Source organism: Palaemon carinicauda, unplaced genomic scaffold (assembly GCF_036898095.1).
Source record: "Palaemon carinicauda isolate YSFRI2023 unplaced genomic scaffold, ASM3689809v2 scaffold1095, whole genome shotgun sequence".
Taxonomy (NCBI): Eukaryota; Metazoa; Arthropoda; class Malacostraca; order Decapoda; family Palaemonidae; genus Palaemon; species Palaemon carinicauda.
Window position 1 is genome coordinate 14,388 of NW_027168588.1, and position 12,602 is coordinate 26,989.

The window sequence follows — 12,602 nt, forward strand, 5'->3', positions numbered from 1 at the left end:
ATATATAGAATGTATTATTGCCACGAAAAGAAAAAAAAGAAAAGCCTTGACTGTAGTTAATCAATAACAATACGAAAGTATTATCTCCAATCTAGTCTTTTCATTTTTCCTTTCATGGCTATAATAAATATTTCATGCTCTTCAAATGTCAGCTTTTGAGATTTCTACATATATAAAATGATCTTATGATATATAAGATACATATATACTATATATTTGTGCGTATGTATATATTAATGAATTCGCAAAGTACATGATTAAGTAGTGAATCACTTGTAAAAATGAGGTACTGTAATTTCTTATTCATTAGAAAAGACCGTTTGAAACTAAGTGCAAGACAGCCATAAAAATCAAAGTACTACACTACACCTGTGCTGAAGCCCCATTAATATTTCAATTTCGTCAACTCTAAACCAGGACCAGGAAGTACGGGGTCGTTGACCTTTGATCTATATGTCAATCAACCCCAACCAGTTGAATTCAATTTATTTCTAATTTTTTTCTTTTTTATTCTGAGTGACCACATGTGAATAACAGATGCGGTTGGCATATGTCCCTGAATAGATATTCAAATTCTTGACTAACCAAAGGGGAGTAACAAAGAGAAGTAAAGAGGCTCATAAGTAAACAATAATTAAGACTGAATCAATCATTTAGCCTTAACTCGGCAAGAAACTGTAGTCCATGTGTTAAGACGGCCTTATGCCATGACGGGAGCCTGCTCTTAGCGTTGCTCCTGGATTAGCCTCTGCAAAGTCAACAACACAAGGCCCATGACTGTAGAGCTCATTCTCATTTCAAAGTCCTAATATAAGACGAGTTAAAAGTATTTTCACACACGACAATAGACCATGTCCTCATTTCGCAGTACACCTTGTCGTCATTTCAAAGTCCCAGCTGGAACCAAGGTTATCTCATCTAACATAAACTGTAAGAATGAGACGCTTCTTGCATTCAGTAAAAAACAGTCTCATCTCAGGCAAATGATAAGCTTCCTAACCTAATAATAGCCCAAAAATTCAAGTCTGCCGAAAAGAAATCACTTCTTCTGCTCTGGCGAAGTTAGCCTAGCACCAATCAACAACTGATCAATTTCAAAGGAAGAAGTTGGAAAGGTAATTCACCATATAAGGTTTTATTTAACTGAAGAACTATTCAAAGTGCATAGATTGTTTTAATTAAACCACCTTTACAAAAGACTTGCTTCAACTCTGACATTCATCTAAAATATAGGAGTAGCCATAATTCGAACACTAAAACCAACCAGCTTTAAATTTAAAACTTCATCTAAAAATACACTATTCTAGATTTAAACTTCCTTGTATAAAGCCTACTTAAATTTAATCACCTAATTCTAAAACCTATATAAAAAATACATAGAAGTTATCCAAAGGACCAAACTTCACTAGGAAGACGCTATCGCAAACAGCCATGTGGCACACAACACGCCCATAACTTCAAACTTCCTATAAACCTATTACATTAAGTAATTTGCACCACTTGGACCACAAGCTACTGCACTGTACCACTTACATTCACTTAATCTCCTAACCCACCCCTCACCCCCCCAACCTGGGTTTTATTGGGGGTGATAAAACCACCTAGCCAGCTCGTACTGGACTGAGCCAGTGGTTATCTAAATCCAGAGTTTCCTGCCTGCCTGCCAATGCCCCTGCTCACTCTTCCTTATTAAACGGTGTTAATTTGGTCATTGGTAAAGGGTCGTGAACCGATAGTAAGCCAAGGATTGACTTAACCCTAGGTCAAGTTAAGGATTGATTTAACCTTAGGTCAAGTCAAGGATTGACTTAACTTTAAGTTAAGTTAAGGATAGCTTTAACTTTAACTCAAGTCAAGGATTGATTTAACCATAAAGTCATGTCAAGGATTGGCTTAACCTTCACTTAAGCCAAAGATTGACAACCTTAAATCAAGCCATGGCTTGATTTAACCTTCAAGTCAAGTCAAGGGTTGACTTAACCTTAAGTCAAGTTAAGGATAGATTTAACCTTTAAATCAAGTCAAGGAATAATTTAAACTTCAAGTCAAGTTGAGGACTGACTTAACCCTCAAGTCAAGTTAGGGACTGACTTAACCCTTAAGTCAAGTCAAGGACTGACTTAATGACTTAACCTTAAGTCAAGTCAAGGACTGACTTAATGACTTAACCTTAAGTCAAGTCAAGTTGAGGACTGACTTAACCCTCAAGTCAAGTTAGGGACTGACTTAACCTTAAGTCAAGTCAAGTCAAGGACTGACTTAACCCTTAACTCAAGCCAAGGACTGACTTAATGACTTAACCTTATGTCAAGTCAAGGGTTAATCTAACCTTCAGTCGTGTCAAGGATTGACTTAACCTCAAGTCAAGGATTGATTTAACACTAAGTCAAGTCAAGAACTGACTTAACCTTAAATCAAGTCAAGAATTAACTTAACCTCAAGTCAAGTCAAGGATTGGCTTAGCCTTAAGTCATATCACTTCAAAGATTGACTCAGGCCTCCAAAGACAAAATTCTGAGAAATTTCTAATTATTATTGACTGCAATACAGAAGAAATCAACATTGCTCTTATTAAATTCTTGTTATTAGTTGTCAGCATTTTTCTTTTCAATCTCAACACTAAAAATGCGACCCACAACAGCTGAATAACAACATGTACATAATTCAATGAATGCGTTAAAAGAGGATTGTTAGTTTTAAAGCAAGGTACGCATAGTGATGCTCTCTTAAGTCTGGTCTTGGGACCGACTCTTAGTCTGGTCTTGGGACCGAATAGATTTGGACCCAGAATGGTACCACTGTAGAGAGAGAGAGAGAGAGAGAGAGAGAGAGAGAGAGAGAGAGAGAGAGAGAGAGAGAGATAAATCTACTTTCACCCAATCTCTTCCTTGACATTCTACCACCAACCGAAGAGCATGAAATAAAACCAATGCTATTTAATGGAGGAATAGTCTAGACGAAACAAGCAACTAGACTGACCCTCGAATTGCCAAACCCCGTCTTTGCCCCCCCCCCACCCCCACCCTGAACCCCCTAAACTAAATACCACTCAAATAAATTACAAAATACTTATTATTTCCAAAATCATACCAAGAACACAATGGTTTCACATCTGAATGCTATACTTTTATTTCCTCCTTATCAGAGATAAGAGATAACCTAGTAAAAAATGACGGAAATGCCTGACCTTGGTGTAAATATACAATCAGAGTATCTACACATATGGGTGGCACTGGGTAGGGCCCATAAAAGGTGTCATTGTCCAATTTCTTAAATGTCTGGATATGTCTGGATTCTCTCTTATACCTCGGGATGAAAGACCCAAGGGAGAATCACCCAAAGACAATATCTTCTGGCCGGCCAGGGATTCGAACCCTGGTCCAGGAAGCTGGCATGATATATATATATATATATATATATATATATATATATATATATATATATATATACCCTTTCTGAGTGAGGATACCTTAACGTGGTGAATGGTTTTGAGTATCGCCGTGACCAGCAAAGCTGTACTAGTTAGAGCCACCCATACTAGGTTGGTTCACTATGAGCAATCAGACGAAAATATCCCAAAATCTCCCACCGTCACCAATCCACACTGGCCATCATGGTAATGAAATAGCCCAACCTCAGACATGAGTAAGAAGATATCTGAGGCCTTTATCCTGCAGTGGACTAGGAACAGCTGATGATGTTGTTGTTGTTGTTTATATAGAAGAGTAAACAAAGTAAGCAACATCCAGAACAATAGTAAATAAACACTAGTCAATTTCGTTGGAATTACAGAACTCACAATATAACGAAAAATAATTACAAATCGACATAGTTCAATTACCCGATAAATTACACTATAATCTGTAATTGATTTTCCAGCATTAGACATGGTTAAATTACCTAATCCGATCAAATCAATTTGTTTCGGTCAGAATAATTTATCACAATTGATAAAAATTGTCAACAACATCAAAGGCAGTGGAGAAAAGTGTGTATAAGGTATATAATTAGTAAGAATTATCAAGATGTTTTGTTTTCTCATTTTTATAACAACAACAACAACAACAACAACAATAATAATAATAAAGTATTGATACAGTGCATACCTCCGCCAAAGACGAAAACTGCTAAATATTTCACTATTTCTTTTTAACCAATAGATTCTTTCAGATGTTTTGCTTTCTTATTTTTATGAAAACAACAACAACAACAATAATAATAATTAAGTACTAGTACAGGGCATACCTCCGCCAACAACAAAAACAGTTAAAATATTTCACAACTCTATCTTTTAAACCAACAGGTTCTTTCCTACAAAACTGACAAAAAATATCAGCTATAACATCTTGAGATACAGAACAAACAACATCTACAACAACAACAACAACAACAACTACAACAACCGCAAAGTAAGACAATTCAACAAATCCAAAACCCACCAGGATGTCAACACCGACACCCACAGTTATATGCCAATTCGAGGCTTATGCAAATGATGACAAACGATCTAGTTAACCCCTAATGAATCAACATGGCCATTCTCTTGCCTATATGGATTAATTGCCTGGCTATAGGCAATTAGATCCACTTAATCTTTAAATAGATTGAAGTCTGTTTTTTGAAAATTCTTGCCAGATGTTACCGAAACTAGATAGTTGCCAAGTGTTGCCATAACTGGATTGGATGAGACAATTTCTAGGTGGTGTTGAAGTGAGACAATTGGATGAGACAATTTATAGGCGGTGTTGATGATGGTATCAGAAGCAACATGGTCATTCTCTTGCCTATATGGATTAATTGCCTGGCTATAGGCAATTAGATCCACTTAATCTTTAAATAGATTGAAGTCTGTTTTTAGAAAATTCTTGCCAGATGTTACCGAAACTAGATAGTTGCCAAGTGTTGCCATAACTGGATTGGATGAGACAATTTCTAGGTGGTGTTGAAGTGAGACAATTGGATGAGACAATTTATAGGCGATGTTGATGATGGTATCAGACGGATAGATAGATAGATAGATAGATAGATGGATGGATAAATAGATAGATACTCATCAAAACATAGAAGATTGGGTGATATTGAGTGGGACCTTAAGCAAATTGAATGGAATATGGAATTTATAATTTAAATTATGAATGTTAATCAGATGACAACAGTTGGTTCTTATCAGGGGGGGAGGTGAAGCTTATGGGTCAATAACCTTCTAATTAATACTAAATAAAGAGGAACAACAACAACAACAACAACAGCAACAACAACATGGCAAACGCCTCAGATATGTTCTAAGCCATGACTAGGGTTTAGCCAGTTTTCATCACCACGTTGGACAACTGCTGACTGGTGATGGTGGGAGATTTTTGTCTGATCACTCAAAGGCATAATAACTTAATATGGGTGTCCGAGACTAGTACAGCTTTGCTGATCATGGCGATAGGCAAACCCTTTCAGCATGTTATGGTATCCCCACTCAGAAAGGATGGATATATATGTGTATATATATATATATATATATATATATATATATATATATATATATATATACATATATATATATATATATATATACATAAATATATAAATATGTATTATATACAGTATATATATATATATATATATATATATATATATATATATATATATATATATATATGTATATATATATATATATATATATATATATATATATATATATATATATATACATATATATACATATACATAAATATATAAATATGTATATATATAAATATATGTACATAATATAAATATATATATATATATATATATATATATATATATATATATATATATATATATATATATACTGTATATATATAATGTGTATCTATATTTAAATAACGTTATTGTTCTTGAAGCATTTTATTCTAATTGTATATTACTTCTCTTGTAGTTTATCTACCTCCTTTCCTCACTGAGCTATTTTCACCTGTTGAAGCCCTCGGGCTTAAAGCATCCTGCTTCTCCAACTCAGATAGTAGCTTAGCTAGTAATACCAACAGAAATAACAAAAATATATCAATAAAATCACATAAAAAAAAAACGATAAAACTGAAACCAAAACAACCACGAACACTCATTTGACTCATTTAAGTTCACCTGTGCAAGGCAGGTCAATTAAACCCCCCCCCCCCCCCCCGACACCTCAAACAGCCACAAATGACTCATTTCTCTCTTGACATCCCCGGATGTGGACCTATATTACCCCCCCCCCCCCCCCACTCCCCACCCTCCAATGTAAAGCAAAAAAAATATCTTAAAGAAATATCTATCGATTTAATTCAGTGGGGTAGAACAAAAAAGTTACCTAAGAGAATGGCAAATGAAGTAGGCTATTATTATCATTAGCTAAGCTACAACCCTAGTTGGAAAAGCAAGATGCTATAAGCCCAAGGGCTTCGACAAGGAAAAATAGCCCAATGATTTATTATTATTATTATTATTATTATTATATTATTATCATTATCATTATTATTATCACTAGCTAAGATAACCCTAGTTGGAAAAGCATGATGCTATAAACCCAAGGGCTCCAACATGGAAAAATAACCCAATGATTTTTATTATTATTATTATTATCATTATCATTATTACTAGCTAAGCTACAACCCTAATTGGAAAAGCAAGATGCTATAAGCCCAAGGGCCTCGACAAGGAAAAATAGCCCAATAATTTATTATTATTATTATCACTAGCTAAGCTATAACCCTAGTTGTAAAAGCAAGATGCTATAAGCCCAAGGGCTTCGACAAGGAAAAATAGCCCAATGATTTATTATTATTATTATTATTATTATTATTATTATTATTATTATTATTATTATCACTAGCTAAGCTACAACCCTAGTTGTAAAAGCAAGATGCTAGAAGTCCAAGGGCTCCGACAAGGAAAAATAGCCCAATGATTTATTATTATTAATATTATTATTATTATTATCACTAGCTAAGCTATAACCCTAGTTGGAAAAGCAAGATGCTATAAGCCCAAGGGCTCCAACAGGGAAAAACTGCCCAGTGACGAAAGGAAATAAGGAAATCAATAAACTACAAGAGAAATAATGAACAATTAAAATCAAACATTTTAAGAAACGATACTTACAACAAAGCCAGTTATATCAGCTATGGAAATTAGTGAAATATGGATATATAAAGCAATGGGGTATACCCACCTGTTCTTTCTCGCAGATCAGTATATGGCATATCGGAAACCATTTATTAAAAGAGGAAAAATAGCATGAAATATATATCTGAAAGAGGAGGGCAGACCCACCCACTCCCATAGCCTAAATCTGTTTTGGGATAGGAAAAAGCCAGTCATTTGGACTCCAGGTAATGTAAATATAACATAAGTAAAGATATAGAGGGGCAGACCCACTGGTTGTATCTTACCCTCTGTTAAAGTCACACAAATGTTTCGTTAAGCTTATAAAGATAGGATTAATATATTAAGATATTAAGTAAATATATCTTAAAACTGAGAATAAATAAATTAAAAAAAACACTTATATAAGTAAAACCACTTTAAAAAACGCATGACAAAAAAGTGCCGTTATGAAATATATAATTAAAACACTATACATTCCCGTCTAGTAATATAAAATAGTTGCTCTAGAAAGCCTAGTAACTAGGTTTTGCTCTAGGTAAAACATGCAAAATCTATGTGCCAAAAAAATTCGCAAAAAAACACTAAAGAATAACTATTAAAAAAATCGCAGAGAAAAACACATTAATTAAAAAAACTTCATTCGAAAGAAACAGGCAAAGAAAAAAGTAAACTATATTTATCCAGACCGCATTCTGTCTCGTATAGTATTGCGGGTGGAGAGAGAGAGAGAGAGAGAGAGAGAGAGAGAGATCTTTTCCCAGCACAATTGTTTCAGAAATATATACTGAGAGTATATATTCCCCAAAAAGGACTGTTTGAGAAATATATACTGAGAGAGAGAGAGAGAGAGAGAGAGAGAGAGAAATATATATAATATATATATATATATATCTTTCCAGCAAGCCTGAGAGAGAGAGAGAGAGAGAGAGAGAGGAGAGAGAAAGAGAGAGAGAGAGAATATCTCCCCAGCACAACTGTGAGAAATATATACTGTGTGTATGAGAGAGAGAGAGAGAGAGAGAGAGAGAGAGAGAGAAAATATATATTTTCCCAACACGTTTGCTTGTGAAAAATATTAGGAGAGAGAGAAAGAAAGAGAGAGAGAGAGAGAGAGAGAGAGAGATATATATATGTATCTTCCAGCAAGACAGAAAAAATACTGTGTGTGTGTGTGTGTGAGAGAGAGAGAGAGAGAGAGAGAGAGAGAGATCTTTCCAACAAGACTTTGAGAAAAAATACTGTGTGAGAGAGAGAGAGAGAGAGAGAGAGAGAGAGAGAAATGTATCTTTCCAGCAAGACAGAAAAAATACTGTGTGTGTGTGAGAGAGAGAGAGAGAGAGAGAAGAGAGAGAGAGAGAAAATATATATATTTTCGCAACACGATTGCTTGTGAAAAATATACTGAGAGAGAGAGAGAGAGAGAGAGATCTTTCCAACAAGACTTTGAGAAAAAATACTGTGCGAGAGAGAGAGAGAGAGAGAGAGAGAGAGAAAATATATATATTTTCGCAACACGATTGCTTGTGAAAAATATACTGAGAGAGAGAGAGAGAGAGAGAGAGAGAGAGAGAGAAAATATATATATTTTCGCAACACGATTGCTTGTGAAAAATATACTGAGAGAGAGAGAGAGAGAGAGAGAGAGAGAGAGATCTTTCCAACAAGACTTTGAGAAAAAATACTGTGCGAGAGAGAGAGAGAGAGAGAGAGAGAGACAGGGAAAAGTAAACACACACACACGCACTCACTGTACTGTACACACACACACACAATCTCACACACCTGTGCGGCAGACCACATAGCACTTCATATGTATATATATATCTAAAGAGGTTCCACACACCTGTTTCATAGCCGAAACTCCACCTTCCCTCAGGAAAGGATCCTCCACCCATCGATGTAACACTACCTGCAACCAGCACTCGTTAATCAGGTGACAGAAAGTGCAAATAAACATGTGTGCGAATAAAAAAAACACTTTTTATTTGTAGCTTTTTTTTTTTTTTTTGTGGCGAGCTGCTAAGACCACTTTTTGGGGGTTATAGATGAATGTGCGGGATTGATATTGAAGGTAGTGAGCAATATTGATGTCACTGATCAAGATTGATGTTACTGTGGGTGAAGTTGATGGTGAGCAATATTGATGTCACTGATCAAGATTGATGTTACTGTGGGGTGAAGTTGATGGTGAGCAATATTGATGTCATTAATCAAGATTGATGTTACTGTGGGTGAAGTTGATGGTGAGCAATATTGATGTCACTGATCAAGATTGATGTTACTGTGGGTGAAGTTGATGGTGAGCAATATTGATGTCACTGTGGGGTGAAGATGAAGACATTGTGACTATAACTGAAGTCATTGTGAGCAATATTGATGTCACTGATCAAGATTGATGTTACTGTGGATGAAGTTGATGGTGAGCAATATTGATGTCACTGTGGGGTGAAGATGAAGACATCGTGACCATAACTGAAGTCATTGTGAGCAATATTGATGTCACTGGCTAAAATTGAAGTCACTGTGGGGTGAAGTTGGACATTATGACCATAACTGAAGTCATTGTGAGCAATATTGATGTCCCTGACCAAAATTTGAAGTCAAGGTGATAAAAATAGTCAGTGACCAAAACTTGAATCATGGTGAGCAATATTGATGTCGTCACAGTGAGCAATACTGATGTCACAGTGAGCAGGATTGATGTCACAGTTACCAATATTGATGTAAAGGTGAGTAATATTAAACTATGAACAATAATGATGTCACTGTGAGCAATATTAATGCCACAGCGAGCAATATTGATGTCACAGGGAGCAGTACTGATACCACAGGGCAATATTGATGTCACGGTGAACAATATTGAAATCACTGTGAGCAATATTGAAATCAATGTGAGAAAAATTGATGTCAGAGTGAGCAATATTGATGTTACCCGTGAGAAATATTGATGTCACCGCGAGCAGTACTGCTGCCAAGGTGAGCAATATTAATGTCCCTGTGAGCACTACTAAGTCACTGTGAGTAATATTGATGGCACCCGTGAGCAATACTGAAGTCACAGTGAGCTATACTTATGTATATAATGGTGAACAATATTCATGTCATGGGAAACAATATTGATGTCACAGTAATCAATATTGATGTCATGGTGAGCAATAATGTCACCGTGAGCAATACTGAAGTCACAGTGAGCAATATTGATGTCACCATGAGTAATACTCAAGTTACAGTAAGCAATACTGAAGTCACAGTGAGCAATATTGAAGTCACAGTGAGCTATACTGATGTAACGGTGAGTAATATTCATGTTACGGGGGACAGTATTGATGTCACGGTGATCAATATTGATGTCCAGGTGATCAATATTGATGTCACCGTGAGCAACACTGAAGTCACGGTGAGCAGTATTGATGTCAGGGGAAGCAATATCGATGTGCTAATGTCATGGTGAGCAATATTGATGTCAAGGGAAGCAATATTGATGTCACAGTGAGCAATATTGATGTCACAATGACGAAAATTGAAGTCACAGATTGACATCAATTCGTGGCCATATAAAATAAGGCTTTGCAACATGAAGTCAATACTACGGCGGACAAAATTGATGTCCCGGTGACGAAAATTGATGTCACGGTGATCAAATTCAATTAATTCACCAAAACTGAAGTCATTGTATCTGAAGTTGAAGTCATAGTGATTAAATTTGAAGTCAGGATGACTACAATTTGATTCACTCACCAAATTTTGAGCTCAATATGAACTAACTTGAAGTCACTGTGGTTGAAGTTGATGTCATGATGACCAAATTGAATTCAGTGACCAAAATTGAAGTAACGGTGGTCCAAATTGAAGTCACTGACCACAATTCATGTCAATGACCAAAATTGATGTCACAGTGACCAAAATTATATATCACGGTGAGCAATATTGATGTCACTGACCAAATTTGAAGACATGGTGACCAAAATTGAAGTCACTAAGGCCAAAATTGAAGTGACAAAATTTAAAGCCACTAGCCAAATTTGAAGTCATGGTGAGCAAAATTGAAGTCACGGTGACCAAATTTGAAGTTATTGACCAAAATTGAAGTCATTATGACCAAATCTGAAGAAAGTGACAAAAATTGAAGTCAATGTGACCAAAAATTGAAGTCAATATGACCAAAAATTGAAGTCACAGACAAAAATTGAAGTCAATATGACCAAAATTAAAGTCAATATGACCAAAATTGAAGTCACAGACAAAAATTTAAGTCACTGTGAGAAAAATTGAAGTCAATATGACCTAATTGAAGTCACAGACCCAAAAATTGAAGTCACAGTGACAAAAATTGAAGTCAATATGACCTAATTGAAATCACAGACCCAAAAATTGGAGTCAAGCTTATCCAAATTAAAGACACTAAAAAAAATCTGAAGTCACACCAACGAAGTCACTATAAACCATAATCTCAAAGTCTCCTACAACAAAAGAAGTCACAGTATTAGCCCCCAAAGATCCCGTGACGTCACAGCAAACATCATTATTGATGTCCAAGCGTGCAAAAGTGACACTGACTTGAATAAAAGTTATTATGCTGTCTTGAAGCATTAATAATTAATTGCAACGATTAAAAGTGACTTGCTGTGATATATATTTACTTTAATTACTTTTAAGGAATAAAATTGGGATGGAATTTATATATTTATATATTGTTATAGGAAATAAGGATATGTATATATACTTGTATATCTGTTAATTTTGTACCACACTCTTTATCAAGATATATACTGTGTATATATATATATATACAATATATATATATATATATATATACAATATATATATATATATATGTGTACATTTATATATGCATATATATGTATATATACATATATATATATATATATACATATATATATATATATGCATATATATATATATATACATATATAAATGTACACATTATATATATATATATACTGTATATAATTTTTGCCAGTAACACATATAAAAAAATATGCAATCTATTTTCGAAAAACTCAATCGTCTCCTTAATTCGAATATAATTGCAATTAATATCTTGTCGATAATTTAAATACGCAATTAATTCCAAAATCAAAATATTCTAATTAAGTATCTTTCACATACTTTCTTATTTCGGTTTATACTTATAAAATCTACTTTAATTCCACGACAATGTTTTGTTTATATTTCGAAAAATGATAAAATATATATTGTCGTTAACTGAGATATATATATATATATATATATATAATGTTACAGATCGCACTATTAAAATCTCCTATATAACTAGCAAACAATTAACTAGACACTACTGGACGTCACAAAACCCATGGTCAACTCAACGCCCTACACGTAAAAAAAAATCTTTTAAAAAAAGCCTGTAATGACAGACCTTTCTTGCTAACTCTCAAGAAAGACTTCAACGATACCTGTATACATTGATCAATAGAGCAAGGGGTTAGTTTCAATACGAC